Source organism: Canis lupus, chromosome 24 (assembly GCF_011100685.1).
Source record: "Canis lupus familiaris isolate Mischka breed German Shepherd chromosome 24, alternate assembly UU_Cfam_GSD_1.0, whole genome shotgun sequence".
Taxonomy (NCBI): Eukaryota; Metazoa; Chordata; class Mammalia; order Carnivora; family Canidae; genus Canis; species Canis lupus.
The window spans coordinates 3,935,491-3,956,576 of record NC_049245.1 but is presented as its reverse complement, the minus strand read 5'-3'; the positions used below and the strand labels follow the sequence as shown (position 1 = coordinate 3,956,576).

General features: G+C 47.6%; 1 protein-coding gene across 5 annotated transcripts in view; it reads left to right on the top strand.

Moving 5' to 3' along the window:
• The first annotated feature begins 7,385 nt into the window (after positions 1–7,385).
• Positions 7,386–21,086, top strand: part of RIN2 (Ras and Rab interactor 2) — a 218,767-nt gene continuing 205,066 nt past the window's right edge. For 3 of the 5 annotated variants that reach the window (XM_038571454.1, XM_038571459.1, XM_038571458.1), the window contains exon 1: positions 7,386–7,474. The gene's annotated coding sequence lies outside the window, so the exon portion shown is untranslated. The remainder of the gene's footprint in view (positions 7,475–21,086) is intronic. The other 2 variants (XM_038571456.1, XM_038571452.1) reach the window with 1 other exon arrangement.

The window sequence follows — 21,086 nt, the reverse complement described above, 5'->3', positions numbered from 1 at the left end:
ATGGTGATGCCAAAAAATGTAAATAGGCATAATAAACATATTGAGAACATAGGGGAAGAAATTGGCCATATGAAACAAGAATCAGTGATCACACAAGTGGGAATATTAGATATGAAAGACTATTTTAATATGGAAAATGATAGTGGTGGAATAAAGAGGTGGAATAAAGAACAGACAAAGTCCAGGATGCACTGTGCGGGAGGATGTGATCCAAGACCTCTCCAAGAAGGCAGCTAAGGAAGATGGGAAAATTAAAAGTAACAGAAGACAAAAGTAAACATGCAGATCCAGGTGGCAGGAGATCCAGAAGGAGAGGAGGAAAGACTTGAAATAATGTCCTTAAATTCCCTAGAATTAAAAAAAGATGATAGTCTGCAGATTTAATGGATACCAAGAATACTGTAGAAGAAGAAAGATTCTTGGACCCTATTATGGTGGAATTAAAAGCATTAAAGGCAACACTATTATTTTTAAGCTTCCAGATTACCAAAGCAGATCACCTTTGCTTCCTTGCTTCTTGCTTGCCATGGAGCAAGAATAAAGTTGACCTCAGACTACTCAACAGCAGTCTTAAGCTCAAGAAGACAATGGAATTCTATTTTGTGAAGTGTTCATAAATACAACTCTGAACCTAGAACTTTATAATTGGCCAGACTATGCCTGAACTGTGAGGACGAAATAAAAACATTTTCAGGCATTTAAAGTCTCCAAAGGGGGGATCCCTGGGTGGCTCAGCCGTTTAGCACCTGCCTTCGGTCCAGGGTGTGATCCTGGAGTCCTGGGATCAAGTCCCACATCGGGCTCCCTGCATGGAGCCTGCTTCTCCCTCTGCCTGTGTCTCTGTCTCTCTCTCTCTCTCTCTCTCAGTCTGTGTCTCTCATGAATAAATAAAATAAAATAAAATAAAATAAAATAAAATAAAATAAAATAAAATAAAATAAAATAAAAATAAAGTCTCCAAAAATGTGTCCTGTGCTAGAAGTGCAGATGTGCGAAGGACCAGAGAGAAAACAGCTAGGGCAGAGTCTCTGGGGCTGGATGAGGCTCCGTGTGTTCAAGGAACCAAAAGAAGGCCAGAAGTTGCTGCACAAGAGGGAGTTAAAGAGAACCCCGAGCTACAGTATGGGGACCCTGCGAACCATGAGAAAGATTTTAAATTTCTTCTAAGAATAGTGGAGTAGCTGGAGGGGTGATCAGGAGAGAGACAGGATCCCTTTCCCTTCTAAATACAGCATTCTTCCTGCTGTGCATAAAATAACCAGTAGGGGGCAGGAGTGGATGCCAGATTCCAGGCTTACTGCCTTCCTGCAGTTGATGGCTTGGCCTGGGTTGGGGGCAATGGAGGAACAACTAAAGGGTGACATTATTATCCAGATACAAGGCGGGAGGGGTATGTCACAGAACACGCCCAGTGCGCCCTACCCTCATAGTGCAGGGGAGGCAAACGTTTCCTCTATCCTCTTAGAATCTCTGGCAGGGCCCGAGTATGAAGTCGTCGACATGAGACAGAAGCATACACATTTTAATTTACATTTGCATAGGAGCCTACCCAGGAAAACGAAGCGCCCCCTCTACACCCCCCAGTGGTGAGGCCTAAGTGCTTATACAGTAGGCTGAGCAAATCAGTGCTTTAAAAATAGAGGGGAGAAGAGGAGAAGGCGCAGGGTGCAGGGGTTTTCACACGGTGCAGGGGTTTATAAAACCCCCAAAGCATCAAACATGGTGACAGAAATTAAAGCAATTTTACCAGGTGGGTTTAAAAAATAAAATTCGTGGTATACATTGCTATGGTATACATTGCTCCAAAAGGACTCATCTACAGCAAAATGATGCAGAAAGTTTTACAATAGAGGATAGACAAAAATGCCTTGGTTGAATGCACACACAAAGAAAGCATGACTCATGATAGGAATTTCTGAATCAATCGAAGCAAACACATTGAAAGGAGGTTTATAATAAACTACACAATCCAGGGTGAAAGTACAGTAACAGGAGTATTTAGGTACTGGATGATAGTGCGAAAATGCCAGAATACAAATAATTGTAAGTCGTAATAGATCATACAGGTTGTATTGTAAATGTAAATAGGTTGTAAATTTTAAGAAAAATATCAGAACTCCAATTGAAATGGAAGATTTTTTTAGATTGTATTTATTTTTAAAGATTGTATTTATTTATTCATGAGAGACACACAGAGAGAGGCAGAGACATAGGCAGAGGGAGAAGCAGCCTCCCTGTGGGGAGCCCCATGTGGGACTTGATCCCAGGACCCTTGGATCACACCCTGAGCCAAAGGCAGATGCTCAACCCCTGAGCCACCCAGGCATCCTGATTGTATTTAGTTATTTTAGAGAGAAAAGGAGAGGGAGGATCTAAAACAAACTCCACACTGAGCGCAGAGCCCAATGCAGGGCTCTATCCTGTGACCCTGAGATCATGACCTGAGCCAAAGTCAAGAGTCAGATACTTAACTGACTGAGCCACCTAGGAGCCCCAAAATGGGAGATCTTACACATCCGTCCTAAGTCCATTATATTCCAAAAGGGGAGGAGGGGAGGAAGCAGGATATAAATTAGGAGACTGGCAAATAAAAAAGTAAAAATAAGTGACACCATGAATTAGAATAAATTAAAGGATGAAATGACATTTAATTAATTGGCGTTCAGGTTCACTAATAAACAGTTTTTGAACACCTGCTCTATACTAATTGTAGAACTAGGTTATGCGGTGTTTAATATGCCTTCCTTTCTGATAAATACAGAACTATTTTTCAAGATGGATTATATACTAGATCACAAAGAAAACCTTTATTAATCTCAAAGAGCAGAAATTATATAAGCAACATCCTTTATCCACAATGCAATAAATCTGGAAATTAATGACAAAAATTTAAAGAAGAAAAACCTTAACACTCAGACATTTTTAAACGGCCTAAATAATAAGGTCAGAGGAAAAATTACAACATCGGATAATTATATGTAAGTTCACCTTTACACTTATACTTCTAAATCTCTGTATATCCAATTTTATATATAAAATTAGTGCTTTTTTGATTAACAAAGTAATACACCATTTTAAATTCTGAGGCCTGTCATGTACCTCTTTCTGTGAAGAACCACCTCCCTCTACATGAACTGCATCTTTGGAAAGGGAATTTATAACTACCATCTAACTAATAGATAATTCCTAACACTAGGAATTGGTTAACTATCCAATGGACACTCTCTTTTTTTTCTTTTTAAAGATTTTATTTTTAAGTCATCTCTATAGCCAACACGGGGCTCGAGTTAACAATCCAAGATCAAGAGTTGAACCCTCTACCAACTGAGCCAGCCAGGGGTGCGGACACTCTCTACTTATTTCCCAGGGTGGCGTTGGGGATGGACCAAGCTAATGTCACCCTGTACCAGTGCAGACCCATGAATAAAGACTTGCCATCATTATAAGGATGATTGTTCTAAGGCTCAGACCCTGGGATATAGAAGTGCTCTTTTCAAGTCATTTTCTGTGCAAAAGACACCTCTACTTCTACAACAGAGAAGAGTAATTGCTGAGTTTCCAGCTCTGGGCAATGCTTTCAGAACCAGTGCTGCTGGGTTTACTTTAGAGGAGAAATACCTTCATTACAAGTGACATTTTCTTGGCTAGTGGGTCCCAACTGACCAAAGTGCCCCTAGAGCACTTGTGATCTCTGCAGCTAACTAGAGGGGTCATTTCAGTCCCCAAGAACCTGGGCTAGGAAGTCAAACCTGCCAAATGCGAGATAAGTCCATGAGAGGGTCAAAAGTTTATTTATTTTTAAAGAGTGTATTTATGTATTTGAGAGAGAGTGTGTGTGAATGCGTGCATGCGTGCAAGAAGGTGTGGAGTGGAGGGTCAAAGGGAGAGGGAGAAACAGCCCCCCCACTGAGCAGGGAGCCTAACATGGTGGCTCGATTCCAGCACCCCCAGATCATGACCTGAACTCAAGGCAGTTGCTTAACCAACTGAGCCACCCAGGAGCCCCTAAAGTCTGTTATTTTAATGTTGTTGTTGTTTTTTTTCTTGGAGTTTTTTCTGACTACCTGTTTTTTTTTTTTTTTTAAGATTTTATTCATTTATTAGAGACAGAGAGAGGGGGAGATCGAGAGAGAGAGAGAGAGAGAGAGAGGCAGAGACACAGGTAGAGGGAAAAGCAGGCTCCATGCAGGGAGCTCGACATGAGACTCGATCCCGGGACCCCAGGATCACACTCTGGGCCAAAGGCAGGTGCTAAACCGCTGAGCCACCCAGGGATCCCCATGACTACCTGTTTTAAATTGTAGCCTCCCACCACCCTATTTCTCTTCTAGGGCTAATTCTTCTCCATGGCAGGTATCATCAACCTTGCTACATGTTGTCCTTGTCTGCTTTATTGCCTCTGTCTCTGCATTAGATAGAATGTGAGTTCATGAGAGGATAGCATTTTGTCTGTTTGGTTTATTGTTCTAGCCCCACTGCCTACAATAGTGCTTGAAATATAGTGGCTTACTCAATAGATAGGCTTTTGTTTTGCTTTGTTTTGTTTGAGAGAGAGAGCGAGCACGTGCATATGGCGGTGGAGAGAGGGAGAGGAAGAGAAAATTTTAAGCAGGTTCCACACCCAGCAAGGAAACGGATGTGGGGCTCAATCCCATGATGTTGAGATCATGACCCGAGCCAAGATCAAGAGTTGGACGCTTAACCAACTGAGCCACCTAAGCGCCCCCAGTAGATAGTTTCAGGTGAATAATCTCCAAATCCATCTCTACAGTAAAAGAGGTTTTCTCGAGGGAGGACAGAGCCAAGTAAGCTCCAAGTTTTAAAACAGATTGAGCCTGTAGGGCCATCCATGGGGCCACAAGAGGAAGGAGATTTTCAAGAGGGTGAGGGAAAAGAGAGAAAGGGGAAGGGACGGAAGGAAAGGAGCAGAGGCCATATACCTTTGACATTTACTCCGGGAGCTTTGTATATAAAATGGAATCCTCTAGGGGCAGAAGGGACAGAAGAGGGAAGGACAGGGAGCCAGGTGGGCCTCATTCCACCTCTCTCGTTTACCAATATATTCAACCTCTTAGGAATTTCTCCTGTTGTTCTAACCTTCAAAATCAACAAGGATCCAACTAATTCTCACTCTGTGCACTGCTATGCCCCTGCTCTGTGCAACCTTCCTCTCCAGCCAGGATTATTTCAATAGCTCCTAACTTGTTTTAACTTTGCCCACACAACTGGCTCCCCATATGGCATCAAACTAATCTTTCAGCAATATAGATCAGATCATGCCACCTCCTGCTCAGGCCCTCATGAGCTTCTACCTACCCCCTCAGAGCCCTTGACCTTAATGTTCTTCTCAGGTATTCCTACCTCACCTCATCCAGATTCTTGCTCAGATCCCATCTTCTCAGCCAGGCCAACTGTGACCTCCCCACATATTTCAGTCTACCCTCTGCACCAGACACCAGCACTCCTCAGCCCGCTTATTTTCCTTTTCCTTTTTTTCCCCTATAGCTGACCTCTTCCAACATTCTAGGTAACTATTTGCTGATGCTCACAATTTACCCTGTCCCTAGCTCCTACTTCCCAGGATGTCAGCTCTAGTAGGGCAGGGAGGCCTGATTTGTTCCCCAAGGTATCCCAAACAGAAGAGCAGTGCCTGGCACATATCAGGTGCTCAATTAATTATTGAATGGGTGACTTGGAACATGAAGAGAAGTACAGTGGATTATGATCTCCTGGGAGCTGAGCTGGTTATAAAGGATAAATCTTGGGATTATACAAGGCAGGAATCACAAGAACCAACACCAATGCAATCCTCCTCTCTGGCAACGGGCCTTTTTCTGCTACTATCCCAAACAGGTGTCTGAGGCTCTTTTTGTGTCTCTGGCTACTTCAATAACTCTAACACCATTAGCAATGTCTCCTCACAGTTGCACTCCTTGGCAGGGGAGTGAGAAAATGCAGCAGCTCACCCAGGACAGGCCTGACTCCCAAGAAAAAATGACTGCTGCTTCCTGGCAGAGCACCAACCCACAACTCCCAGGCAGTCCCTGTCGCTGTCCCTAGGATCTAGTTTTGGAATGTTGGTGAGTCTGGAGCCAAGGCCAAGAAAGAATTCTTGAGACATTTTTGGTGCAAAAAGGTGATTTTATTAAAGCATGGGGACAGGACTGGTGGGCAGAAAAAGCTGCTGTCCTGGGGTTTTGAGGGGTGGCTGATTATATACTTAGAGGCTGGAGGGGGTGAGGACTAAGGGGGTGTGTGTCCAAAAATGCTAAAGAAGACTCTCAGGATGCTGGAGCCTGGCCATTGTCAAGCTAACGTTGTTTTTCCTTCTAGTAAGGCACTAACAGGAAGACGGTTGCGAGTTTCCGGGAGGGGTGTTCTACTCTTCCTATCTCAGGTCCCTGTCCATGGGCTTCAGGTCATAAAGAAATTTAATTTTGTTTACTTTCCCTTCTGCCTCTCTGTTTTCTACATCACTATGGAGGGGAGGGTGATGTGAGGGCTCCAAGGAAATTGAGTTTTGAAGATCTGAAAGTTGGGCTATGGGTAAGAATGCTTTTTCCTCGTATTCTCTCTGGCATTGGTGAACTGGTTCCTGTGGGACTGGGGTCTTTATCAGCTAACCACTTGTTTTTCCCTTCCCTTAGTTCTAGGGCAGCCAGGGGCGCCCGGGGTACCCCGCCCGGGGGGGGGGGGGGGCGATGTCAGCTCGTGCCTTGTCCGGCCGACCCTCCGCTCCCTCATCACCTCGCTCCTAAGGGTGGCTGAGACTCGGCTGAGCCGCTCCGGCTCCCGGCTGCGCGGGCTCCGGGGGTCCCGGCGGGGCTGGGCTGCCCTGCACACGCACGAGCCGCCCCGGCCAGCGGCTTCCCGGCGGGGATGCAGCAAACGCGCCGCCGCCGGGAGCGCTTCGGGGCCGGGGACAAAGGGCCGGAGCCCAGGCGGGGTCCCCCCGGGGGCTTCCCGGCCCGCTCGGCCGAGCGCGGCGGGGGGAGCCGGAGGAGACCCTCGGAGGACAGAGCCCGGGTCCCCCCGGGAGCGCGGGAAAGCGGGCGGCGGCGCCGAGGCTCGTCGGGAGCCGCTGCGGCCGAGCCGCTCTGGGCGCGACCCACTCTCTCGGCCCGGACTCGGCCCGGGGGCACTCGCAGGCGCCTCGGGGGCACGTCCCGGGGGGCGCAGGGGCGGCGGGACCGGGGGCTGCGCAGGCGCCCTCCGCGCCCCTCGCCTCCCCCGCAGCCTCCTCCCAGGGCGCCGGGGGCTGGCGGGGGCGGCCGGCGCGGAGCAGGGGAGGCGGGAGGCAGACACAAAGCCCGGCGAGCCCTCCCCCGCCCCGCCCCGCCCCGCCCCGCCCCGGCTCCCCCCTCCCCTCCCCCTCCCCCTCCTCCCGCCCCGCCCCGCGGGGAAACCCAGCCCCGAGCCGGTCGGGCCACCGCGCGCCCCCGCCTCCGAGACCTGCGGGGAGGGCCTGCGCGAGGTAAGGGGCGGCGGCCGCCGAGACCCCACCCCGGGAGGCTCCGGGGCGCGGAGATCCGGCGCGGGGCCACCCGCTTCGGAGGGGAGCCGGGGGCAGAGAGCGAGCGGGCGTCCTCGGGGAGCTGGGCACGGGCGGGGGCCGCCTGGACAGGGCAGGTGACCTTCCGCTGCGGCGAGGCGACCGCGGGTCCCGGCGGGGTCTGGAGCATCCTCAGCCGACCTCGGCGGGGGGCGCGGGGGGCGCGGGGGGCGCGGGGGGCGCGGGGGGCGCGGGCGCCGGGGCTCCAGGTGCGGGTGTGGGCGCGGCGGGAGCAGTGGGCGGGGACCCTGGTCGAGCTCGGCCTGCGGGGTCGCCTGTGGGTGGCGAGTGCGCCCCGCGCCCGGGAGCGCCGGCGGGAGCGGAGGTCGCAGCCCCGGCCCGGGCGCCTCGTCCGTGCACCTCCCCGGCCGGGGCCGCGGCTTCCTCCTCCCGGGGCGGAAGACCCCAGCGGGAGGGGCGGCGAGTCCGACCTGCGGGCTCGGGGCTGTCGCGGGATCGGCGGCTGCGCAGGAGGAGGAGGAGCCCGGGGTTCCTGCCGGGAAGGGCCGGGGCCACTTTCCCACCCCCAGGCCTCCCCGCCCCCTTCTGGGCTCCATCTCCACGCTTGGCCCCGGCTCCCCCCGGCGTGGTGTCCACCCGCCCGCGCTGGGCGCCCCTCCACGGGCCGGGGACGGCAGGATTTGCAGAATCCTGCTTTAAAGCCTCTGATTTGCTGCCAGGAAAGACAGGGCGAGACCCAGCCCCGGCCCTAAGGGGCGCCTTTCTTCGCAGAGATCTCAAATCCTTTGGGTTGTCCTAATTCCGCAAAGGAGGCTGCCGCCGACCCGGGTGCACTGTGGAGTCGCGCTTTCTTGCAGGCCTGATGGTTTCCCGAACGTTGGGGTTTCTTAGGAACGTGCTGTCATCAATAAGGAAACCTCAGAGCCCTCTTCCACCAACAGGACTTCGTGAATATTGAGCAAAAATAAACACTTGGCAGTACTCAGTAATAACATAGTATTTTTAGGCAGTATTTAAAAAATAAAGTTCAATGTAAAAAAATCCACAATCAACAAAATACCGGCATTTTAAATAAAGGCAGCTTTTGTTATGCCCCTGCATTATTGTGCAAGGGCGACTGTGGTTTCCAATCATCCTTGGTTTGCCTGGTCCCCACCTGGGGGTTCAGGAGGTTTGACAATGGCCTGCAGCAGATTAGGCAATACTGGCTTTGTAAATGGTCTTTTTTTTTTTTTGACTGTACAGCTTTTATTAACTTTTTACCTAGTTCAAATATGGGAGAATATTTTGATAGGTGTTACAAACAAGTACACGTTTTCCTTTTGGCCTCAGGTTCCCATATGTTTCTAGAACATCTTTGCATTCCCTGTGCTGGGGTCCTGAGGTGTCTCCATAGAGGGCATCAGGGGTGGGGTGGGGGGGCTGGGTAGAGCCAGGAACAGTAAGGGGCCCTTGCATTTGGGACTGGAGAAGCCTGGTGGTTTACAGGGACTGCCCTCAGCAGTTGGAGGCTGGGGACATGAGAGAAGGGCTCCCTGCCACTGAGACCTCCTTTGTCTGGCGGCATTGTGCAGCCAGGTTAGCTAAGTAGAGAAGGAGACCTAAAGGAACCCACACTTGACCCCTGTGCACAGAGAGATGGGAGGAGCTTCACTCTCTCTAGAGCTCTGGTATGTGCTTTTTTGTGAGAGAGAGCTTCCCAGCAGCCCTTCTATCCCCACTTAAGGCCTCTCCTCCCCTTCTCCAAAGTCAAGGGCCACTACCCACTTCAAAGAGGAGTTCAGTTCTCCAGAATCAACCTCTTTACTGGGCTGAATCCTCTTCCTTGACGTGGAGGAGACAGATGACTTATTTCTCTCTGTGTGAGGGCATGCAGCATGGGGAGGTCAGCCTTAATGGGGCCCATTCTTCACATATTCCCCACCTTATGGCATCTTGGTGTTATGTCCCCCTCTCTGTATATAGCCTGTGCTCCTAATGAATCTTCAAGATTCTAATGGTTTCAGCAGGGAAGGTTTTCCTGACTTCCCTCCTTTCCCTGATAAGAAGACACTCCTTCAGTGCCACCACAATTCCTTGTGTATCACTTATGAGTAGTATGCAGGGGACCCCACTTGCCCGCTGTGAACAGGGTCAAAAGCCAGATCCTAGTCTCCTGTTGCCTAGCCTCCAACACCTGGGTGGGAGTGGGTGTTGAAAAGAATGAACAAAAGTAGTCCTTGGTTAAATGCATAGGAAGAAGTCCATCCTTTGCAGATCATCATATTTTTATAGCACTTGCAGAATGCTTTTATAGATAACACCTCAGTTGTTTTACACCATAGTACTATTAATTCCGTTTGTTAGGTGGGAAAACAGAGGCCTGGAGAGGTCAAAGCACCAGAGCTGGGACCAGGACTCCAGGCCCAGTAGGCATCTCAGTGAACCACAGCTGACTTGCTAGAGGTGGTTGTGCTCCGAAGTACACCCCAGACAGTGTCTGTCTAGAGCAGAGTTTAACCAAGTTTTGTTTTAGGGTGTAACTTTACTAAAGAATTACGATAGATAGATGATAGATATATACATACATAGCCACCTGGGTGGCTCAGTTGGTTAAGCATCTGACTCTTGATTTCAGGTGAGGTCGTGATCTCAGGGTCATGAGATTGAGCCCTAAATGGGGCTCTGCATTGGGTGTGGAGCCTGCTCAAGATCCTTTCTCTCCCTCTCCCTCTGCCCCTCCCTGCTCATGTGGTCTCTCCACCCCTCCCCCTCCAAAAAAAAAAAAAGAAAGAAAGAAAAAGAAAAAAGAATTACTCAAGAGTTACAGTGATAGAATGCATTAGAAAAATGTTAATGTTGAGCAGGGTTTCCTCTGCAGGACTTTTTAGTGCCTTTATTATATTGTGCACTGGGACTCTTTAGGATAATGTCATAATATGGACTGTTGGCCAATTTCATTTGGCCACAGAACACTCTTCCTCATGAAGCATCTTTAGGATCCAGTGTTCCAAGGAATGTACTTTGGGAAATGTTTAGTTCACCCCAAATGCTTTTTTAGTTCACCTTCTGACATCTAAGCAATTTCCAAGGAGCATCAGTGCTTCGGATAGCAAAACATCAATATTCTGGACATTAAAAAGGCACAATAATCCCCTCCTCCCTCTTGTAAAGTGTTGGTTGGCAGCTGCTTCGTGCCTGATTAACAGGAGTCAGTTTTCCAGGGTTTGGTCAGATCTGAGGGAACCGAAGGAGTCGCATAAACAATGCAAACAGGCTGTAGGGAACTTGTCTTCATTCTGCTTAGAAGCTGGCAGATGTAAACCAGCTTTCCCTGAGTGTGCCTTCAGTGCTGCTGGGTATGTGGAATGGCTACATAGGGCGTCTGGAGCTGAGACATATCTTGCTTGATCACCTCCATTGAGCAGGAAGGTGCACCCAGGGTTTTCAGTTGTCTCATTTCCTCTCTCCCTGGGAGCAGTGTGGTGGATTCTGTAGGAGGTCTACATTTACTCTGGAAAGGTAGCTGCTGGATATGGAACAAAGGACTGCTGATGGCAGCCGCCAGCCCACAAATACCCATTGTTTGAAATCTGATGATTTTAAGAAAGAGTTTGCCAGCAACCAGCTCTTCCTCACTTTTCACAGTTGGGTAACCCTGGCTATTCAGGCCTTTTTTTTTTTTTTTTTTTTTTTTTTTTTTTTTTTTGCGCTGAAGGGAGGAGGTGAACAGGGGAAGCTAGAGTTCGTATTTCAGGGTTTCAAGGGAGAGTGGTGGGCTAGCAGGACTAGCAGAGGAGCCCTCGGAAAGGTGACACCACCATCAGAGAGGGCACAGCCACAAGCAGACATTCAAAGGTCTCCAGGGCTGAATGAATTTATCTCAAGATTTGTTTCACAGATGTTTCCAGAGCATGAGAAGGAGGTAGTCTCTAGGACCTCTTGATTAGGGTGGTATCACAGAAGTCAAGGAAAGGGGTGTTTTGAGAAAAATGGACCTATCAAGTGTGTGTGTGTGGGGGGGGGGGGGTGCATGTGTGTGTGCGCGTGCATTTACATACTTCTGCATGTGGGGATGTGGGGCGGAGGGAGAAAGTAGGAGGGAATACCGAGTGTGATTTTTTTTTTTTTTTTGTAATATTTTGAATTTAAAAGTGTTGCAGTGGAAGAATTTCCTCTGCCTTTCAGGGTCCTTCCAGTTGGACTAAGAGTCCAGTAGATGGGTTCTTGTGAACCACATTAACAGGAGAAAATCAAATTTAATTACATATGTATGGGGAATCCACACAGACATGAGATTCCTAAGATAGTTTAGGCAACATGAGGCTAAGAAGAGGGATAGGAGTCTGAGATTGTCCTATTATGCAGGTAAGTTTCTTAGGTACAGAGGCCTCTCTGGTAATAACTTTCTTCCTCGTACCTGCAGGCAATTGAGGGGGAAGTAAAGAGCTTTTCCCAGGTCTGCTGGTTTCATGCCTGGTGGCACATCTTGGGGTGGCCTGCCCTTGACCCCTACAAAAGTCCTGTATGTTATCCAGATAGAAATTTTCAATTAGCAGCTGGAGACAAAGTCATTAGGGCACAGTGGGGACTGAAACAAAGGAGCTGATGAATTTACCCATGAAGAGACCACAGGCCAAGCAGAAGGGGATCAAAGCAGAACCAGGAAGCCCACCTCCAGGAGCCGGGATGGAGTTTGTGAAGTCAGGGATGAGGAGGAAGAGAAAGAACCTGCACCAATGAGCCAGATAGTCCAGAACTTTCAACCTCTGAGTTTGTGGCCAGCATCTATTGTGATTGATCAAGACCCAGGCTGACCCATGTCATTAAGTATTTTTAATATCATTCTTGAGAAGTGTGGAGTGTCAGCTGAGATTGTGAATAGAACCACACAAGTTAATATAGTCACTAGCAAACTGACTCAGAAACATTATTATGTTGACTGAATGCATTGCTTTTTGTGGTGGAAACAGTTTTTGAACTTGTTAATGGTTTGATGAAAGCCTAAACAGAGTCATTTTAAAGAAGACTCTCAGAAAATAAAGCTGGATATGGCAAAGGGGTTGTGGGGATGAGGCTATTGATATTCCATCCTGCGGGACATGTCTTATTCTGGTCAAGAATCTTTGGTGGTAAGGACCCCCCCCCCCCCCCAGTAACTTTAAATACCCCCAAAACTTGTGGGAAAGGTTAGAAAGCTGCATTGATTTGTATTTAGGAAGCATCTGTTAAGAGTGATTCAGATGATGTTGCTGAGCTTCATTAGTATCCAAATGAAAAACAAATGCAGGCGATGTTCTGATTATTGCTGTGAGCTTATTTCTCATTTTTATTTGATTATGCATGTAGTCAAGTGATAGTAAATGGAGGTATTAACCTGTGATCCTGCACTCCCTTGAAATTCTCAAAAGTTGAGTAATTCATAAATCAAACTTGGTGGAAATATTTGTATCCTATGATTTTTAATGAATTAACTGTAGGTTAACATAATAGGTTAACATAATAGGTTAACATAATAAATGAACTAAATGGATACTTTGGTTTTCACATATATGATGTGAAAATATATCATTTCACACAAAGTATAGAAAATTCCTTTCTCAGAAATATAAAGTACCAAAATCCACTTAGCTACTTTAAATAGGAAGCTGAATGAACTTTATTTGCTTTATAAGACTTTTTTTTTCTTTTTCTTTTTTTAAAAATATTTTATTTATTTATTTGAGAGAGAGAGAGCGCGGGAGTATGGGGATGGACAGGGCGAGAGGGAGAGAATCCTTGAGCAGCCACTCCACTGAACAAGGAGCCCAACACAGGGCTTCATCCCAGGACCCCAAGATCATGACCTGAACTGAAGGCAGATGCTTCACTGACCAAGCCACCCAGGCATCCCAAGACGTTTTTTTCTTTATTGATAAAATAGCCAGTTTTTTCCCCCAAATAGCTAACATCCCTTTGCATTTAACTCTGATTTGATTACAAGAATACTTAAAAATGAATGGAGACAGGTAATTTCTCCTGTGTGGTAAGCAAAGGGCACCTTCATAGGTGGGATTGCCCATGAACCTTTGAGTCCTCGGAAATGAGCCAAGGTGTCACACCTCGCAGCAGGGGTGAAACCAGCTGCTGTGTTTTGGAAGACAAGTCTATGTTTTGTTACTTCAACATATGGTGCTAGGGTGAGGTGGCACCTAAACAGCACCCCTCATCTCACTATCCGGACTTTTCTTGTCTAACTACAGAGTGTTCATGACTTTTTATCCTACAAAAAATTCAGCATTTTGTAGAGTCAAATGCTTGTACTTCGCCTTTGGATTTCTTTAATGGCTTTTGTACCCAAGAAATCTTTGTGCATCCTCAAACAACTAACCATTTCCTTCTGACTTTGATAGTGTCCATTTTACAGATCTCTGTAATCATTTGGCAAGAATCAACTGAACTCTTTTCCCCAGTAGTTTACCAAGCATTTGGTGAATAGATCCACCTCCACGTCTTCCCCGGCTCTGTAATCGTGCCGTTTGGCAGGCAAGTCCTCCTCCACTTACCACACCTTTATCTTTCTTTCTCTTTTTGTCCAAATTCTCTTAGCAGTGTTCACCATTCTTCCAGTCAAATTTTATTCTATGGGGTTTGTCTGGAATTATACTAAGCCTGGACACTGATTTGGGAAGACTTGATCATTTTTGCTCCTCTTCTAGTAAATCACAAACTGAACGCAACCTGTAGGTATTGACTGTGCATATTCAGGCTACACAGGCTTCTGGTTTCAGCACTGTTGGCGAGTGTGGGATCCTGGTTGACTTCTGAGACTCCATGGTCCCTTTGGGATCTGAGATCTGACCAGTGCATGCGTCCTTTTTTAATTCCTGCCTCCTTTTATAATTCCTGCCTCCAGGGCCCTCCAGCCTAGCAGGGATGCTTAGGGATGCTAGCAAGGACAGGATAGAGTAGTCAGTGCTTGCCTAGGGAGACAGACTTGTGCCAAATTTGACCCTGAAAACTCCTAATTAAAGTGCTTTGTTATTTTCCTTTGCGATTGTTTTTCCTTTGGCAGCTTAGGGGCCTGAATGAGAACAAATACAGAGGCTCTGTCTTTTTAAAGAAGGTAGGTTTGGGTTTGTTTGTTTGTTTTTTTAAGATTTTATTTATTTGAGACAGCTGGAGTGTGCACTTGTGAAAGAGAGGGGGCAGAGGGAGAAGCAGACTCCCTGCAGAGTAGGGAGCCTGATGCGGGATTCCATCCCAGGATCCTGGGATCAGGAACTGGGCCAAAGGCAGAACTTAACTGACTGAGCCACCCAGGCACCCCAAGAAGGTATTTTCCTTTTTATTAGGTTTTTATTAAATAGACACGGGGTGAGGGGTATATTTCAGAGGCTCCTCTGGACCAGCACCCTGAAGGAAGGAGACTCCATTTTGTGGCTATTTTGTGGCTTCTGAGCAAAGGAGCAGAAGGGAGAGAGGAAGGAAGGGACCAGTGAGATGAGCATATAAGAAGGGCCCTCCGGGATCCCTGGGTGGCGCAGTGGTTTAGCGCCTGCCTTTGGCCCAGGGCGTGATCCTGGAGACCCGGGATCGAATCCCACGTCGGGCTCCCGGTGCATGGAGCCTGCTTCTCCCTCTGCCTGTGTCTCTGCCCCTCTCTCTCTCACTGTGTGCCTATCATAAATAAAATAAAAAAAAAAAGAAGGGCCCTCCAAGGCTGATGAATGTCTTCATGTAGGGTGATTTCCTCAAAGTTTTTAACCCCTCGGTATGACAAAGTTTGATGTAAAAAGTTACAGTCAGACCTGACAGCTCCTTGTTCCTCCCCCAGAGTGGGAGCCATCTCCTGGCCATCTGTCCTTGCCCCACCACCCATTGTCTCTGGATTCTGGGTTTCCTGTCCTGACACAGACTTAACACATACGTGATATTACACACAGTCTTCTTCTGGGCACATCTCATACCCCAATTATGCCTAATATTTTCATCTAATGGCTTTCCTTAAACAGTGTACAGGGTGACCTTGGGCCGTAAGACATTGTAAATAATACAGGCAACCTACATTGTAATGTTGGCTTGAGCAGTCTCTTTCTCTTACACTGAATTTTCACAGGACTCTGGTACCTACAAGGGGTGGGGTCATCAAAGAGTGGGGGCTAGGAGAGGACACAGTGACCTTTTTCTATTCAAGGTTGTTGTGGTTGCATACAGAAGGCACACCTTAATCCTGTCCTGGGCATCAGAAAAGGATTCACAGTGGAGGGGATCAGCCCTGACAGGTGGGTTATTTGGCGATGCTAGTAACCAATAGGTTTCAGGCAGAGGAGTGTCAGGTGCAGAGAATAAGAATCAAGAGGAGGGAGGTGCATTTGGAGAAAGAGCTCTCTTGATCATTTAGCTCCACTTAGGTTGTTAACGTTCCTGCTTGGGCTCTGGAGAGTGTGGAGAGAGGGAAGGGAAGGTGTGGTCTTGATCCTCTTGTGGCCTCAGCCCAGGGAGGAAGGTGAGAGCTGTATGTGTGGGACCTGTGGAGGACAGTTTAGGATAGTGTCATGTCCTGAAGAATCAGACTGAAGAGATGAAGAGAGTCTGAGTCCTTACAGTCTTGTAAGCCTTGCTCTGGCTCTGCAGGGAATTATGCTCTAATGTAAGGTGAATCTCAGATTCCTTGGTCTAATAGGAAATAAGGGGAGATCTTCATGGGAAAGTTCTGGAGACTATGTGGGGCCCATAGAGTGGCTAGATCAGAGGCCAGGAGACTGGAGTGATTCCACCCCTGTGCCGGTCAGTCTTTGGCCAAGGGCTGCCCTGACCCTTCAGCCCTCTTTATATGCAGTCAGAGCAGGTTCCATCAGCCTGAAGCCATCCTCCCACAGAAGTGAGTGCTGCTCTCGGGAGGGAAAATGGTGGAGGGGCCTGAGGGCACACAGGCAGACCACTGGCAGCATCTACTACACTCTGGGATGCTTGTTCTTAACCTCACAGACAGGGGAGGGCACACAGTTGGGAAAAATTAGCCCCCTCTTCATTTCTTGTGATGTTAGGAGGAGCAAGAGTTCCTTCCTAACCCTCTGCCATGAGGCTTATCCCTCTGTGGCCCATGAGTGGGCACACTGGCCCACCAGAAACCATCTTAGATGCTTCCTGGCTGTGCTTACTTCCCACAGTTTTACTGCGGACTATATGTCCTCAGAGCATATTGGAAATATTTGGTGTAATCACAGGATGCCTGTAACTGTAAATGTCCTTTTTGGACATAGTTAGCTCACTGTGTCTACGATCATTGGCTCCCAGTTCCTTGAAGACTAATGAAGTGTAGGATGGAGGACATTGAGAACTGTGCATCTAGGAAGCCAGAGAACATTTACATCTGACAGAGAATTTCTTACATCAGGAAAGGGCAACCTATACCCTCACTGTCCAGGCCAGTCGCATGTCACATTCTTACCCTATAAATACACGTAAGCATCTGAAGGCATATGCGCCTCTCACCTCCATCCTTTCTGCCCCATGACCACCATCATCCTCTCCTATTCTGGTGGGTGCACGACCCCGCCAGTTGGAAGCGTAAGATGGTGGGATATGTGATTTGTTTCAAACTAGCCAATCAAGGATCCCTGGGTGACGCAGCGGTTTAGCGCCTGCCTTTGGCCCAGGGCGTGATCCTGGAGGCCCAGGGCGTGATCCTGGAGACCCAGGATCGAATCCCACGTCGGGCTCTCGGTGCATGAAGCCTGCTTTTCCCTCTGCCTGTGTCTCTGCCTCTCTCTCTCTCTCTGTGTGTGTGTGACTATCATAAATAAATAAAAATTAAAAAAAAAAAAACTAGCCAGTCACAGGCAGCCTCAGAGGGAAAGTGCACTATTGCCAGGGGTTTGCAATGTAACATGTAGATCCTACCGGTGATGTCCCACCAGTAAGAACTCCATGCACCTGCTCTTCTGAGTATGCGGCACCTGGAATGGTGGTTGAGACAGAGAAGTCAGAATAATATGGCAGGACCCTGTGGAATCTGAGGAGACATTAAACATTATGGTTCAGGATCTCAAGAGATCATGATAGGGTGTGATTTGGATGATCGATATAAGGTAAAAATTAATCTCTTTTATTTTTTTTCTAAGGCACTTTTCATTTAGTGTAAGAATCAAGAAACCATTAAAATCGCAATTGCAAGAGGAGAAAATGATCAGCTGTAAGAATGAAAGAAAATGAATAGCACGACGGTGTAACATTTTAGCTACTATTTTACCATGAGTCCATGTAAACTTGTGGACCTTAGCTGGTCTTTTTTTTTTTTTTTTAAGATTTTATTTATTTATTCATGAGAAACAGAGAGAGAGAGAGAGCGCGAGCGGCAGAGGGAGAAGCAGGCTCTGTGCAGGGAGCCCGACGTGGGACTGGATCCCGGGTCTCCAGGGTCACGCGCTGGGCTGAAGGCGGCGCTAAACCGCTGCGCCACCCGGGCTGCCCCCTTAGCTGGTCTTTAATATGGAGGGATTCTTTATCTCATCCCATGAATGATGATACAGCAAAGCTGTGAAAGGCTTCACGGAAAGCTGTACTCGATTCTGCCAGAGAGGAAAGGAGCCTGGTGGTGTAAGAACCAAGACTTCATACTTCTCAGGGCTTATGATGCTTTTATAAGATAAACACCATTCTAGAAATAGTGGTACAAATCAATAAATATAGCAAAATAGCTGTTGAAGGCTGATTGAACTGAAGATACTTTATAACAGTATGATTTAGTATTATTTAATTTAACAAATCTGCCTTTGAGGGACATTTCCTTTTGGTGGATGCTGGAAAACTGACCAGAATATGATACCATTTGCTTTCAAACATTTTAATACACCATATAAAAAGCCCAGCACAGAAGCAAGGAGAGCATCTTCTGACCAATAAAACATTTTCTGATAAAACTATTCAAAAGAAAATCTCTGCCAATGAACGTTGGTGAGGGAACACAGTTTGCCTTGCCCTCAGTCTTGAGGAGGAATTAGGAAATCTTGTTTTCCTTGCAGAGTTGCTTTGGCTCAGCCACAAACATGCTCTGCAATCCATTGGCCCTGCATCCTGGTCACTGCCCCTTATCTGCATCTGTTCGCATCTGTCTCCTTCCCAGCGTGGAATCCATGGTCGGGGATTAGAATCCTTCCTCTGCATATACTTTCATTGTCTTTCCCTCTGTCTCAGAAGACTCCCCTGCCTAAACCCAACCCTGGCTGAGACGCACCTTCCCTAGTCGGTGCCCGCACCAGGCAGGGGGATGTGAATGCTCCATTTTTCTGAGCCTATCCACTCTCCTGCTCAGATCAGTCTTCGACAAACTTTTTTTTTTTTTTTTTTTTTTTATCACATCCATGTGTATATAGGAGTGATATGAAGTTTGGGGAATGAAAGCTTACTATGATATTTCCCATTCCCTCTGATCTGTCCTGTTTCGTTTTCTTAAAATGTCCCAATGGCAACCTTCTAAATCGATTTCACAACCCACTAATAGGTTTTGAAAAAATATGCCTTGGATTATTATTTTATTCAGATTCTTCTCTTCTCAGACCTCCCAAACCCTCAGTTGATGACCTTCTTATTTCACCAAGAAACTAGAATTAATCAGAAGAACCTCCCTCACTCCTGGCTTAAAACGACCACCACACCTGCACCTGCGTCCACATGCTGCCCGACTGCCACAGAGCATTAACATCTGTGCTCCAAGAGGGGGTCCACCCCTCCACTGGTACAGCAGATTCCAACTTCTCTTGCATCCTCAAGGACATGACTCCAGCAGTTGTCCTCCTGTCTGTCCTGGATCATCAGGTCTCCACCAACCCCCTCTGGGTCATTTCCATCCAGGCACAATCATCCTGCAATATTGCCCATCTTTAGAGACGCTACCTTGACCCCACTTCCACCGCCAGCACCTGCCTCCTCAACTTGGCTTTATAACAGAGCCTTCCATTCTTTCCCATGTTCACTACCATGAAGATGTTGCCCGCTGAACTGATCTCATCAGGGTCCCCCACAGCTTCCATATTGGCAAATCCAGTGGCCAGTTTTTGGTCTCCATCTCCTTTGCTTTTCCAGCAGCATCTGACACAGTACCTGAACTTCCTTCTTACTAACACTCGGCTGTGAAGACCACACTCTCTCTTGCTTCTCCTACTTCACTGGGGGACATCTCAGCCTTCTTTGCCAGCTTCTTATTTCATTGATCCCTACATATCAGAGTGCCTTGGGGGCTTGGTCCTGGGTCTCTTCTCCTCCCTACTGATACCCGTGCTAGGTGACCTCATCCTGCCCCGCTGCCTCATGTGTGTGTATGGTCTCCAGGACAGTCATATTTTAAAAACATAAGTTAGAACCTTTCATGTCCCTCTCATTTCCATCTCATTCAGAGCAAAATCTGCAAGGTCCTTTGCCACCTGCCAGCCCCCCTGTGCTGTGGGCTCTCCTGACCATAATTGCCCATCCGCCACCCACAAGTCCAGCCACACCAGCGTCCTCACTTGAGTAAGTAGGCCTGCACCCCTTGTGCCTGCACACTAGCTCTTCCTTGGCTTGGGATGTACCCCTTCCACATTCCCACATGACCCGCCCCTCATTTCCTTCTGGTCTCCCCCAAATGTCCTGAGAAAAGGTGGCCCTGACCTCATAATAAATAGCAAACCTCCATCCCACCCTCCTGACCCATTCCATCCCCATGCCCTGCCTTATTTTTCATCAAGCATTTATTCTCGCACAATACAGATTAGGAAAGTCAAGATGTTGTCTGTTTTGTCCTCCTCAACACCTAGAATAGCACTGGCATATTTGTTCATAAATACTTGTGATGCCACATTTAAGTCAAAAAGATGCCTGATGTCTTGGGCAGTGTAGCTACAGAGGCCAAAATATCTTTTTATGCTAAAAATAAGAATGTGCCTTGTTCTGAGGAAGCCTTCACCAGTTGAAGCAGGACACATTTCACACTCAGTTCCATAGCGCAAGGTCTCATGGCTCACCCCCAAGAATCAGGAGGGAAACAGGCTACGAAACTCCTCCCTCTTTTTTTTTTTTTTTAAGATTTTATTTATTTATTCTTGCGGGAAGCCAGATGTGGGACTCAATCCCAGGATCCCGGGATCACGCCCTGCTTCTCCTTGCGGGAAGCCAGATGTGGGACTCAATCCCAGGATCCCGGGATCACGCCCTGAGCCGAAGGCAGACGCTCAACCACTGAGCCACCCTGGTGCCCCTGAATCCTCCCTCCTCATCCTTTGCCCCAAACCCCAGGAACAATTTCTGCAAGGGAGATTTTTTTAAAAGTACATGTCATATTCAAATTAAGTTTAAGATAAATTTGGAAATTTAAGTGTAACCCACGTCTGAGGGATGGCTCTGGGGGACAGCAGTGCTCTGAAGCTAGCAAAGGGCCAGACTCCTGAGAGTCACTTAACTTCTGAGGAGAAATTGCTCCTGCAAATGCTGCTTGTAGACAGGTTTTCAACCCTCACACCTGGCTGGTGGAGCAAGGCAGGACCAGCCACATTACTTGTGGGCTCAATGCAAATGGAAATGGGAGCCCCTTGCTTAAAAGTAATTAATAATTTCAAGGTGGTATCAGCAGAGCATT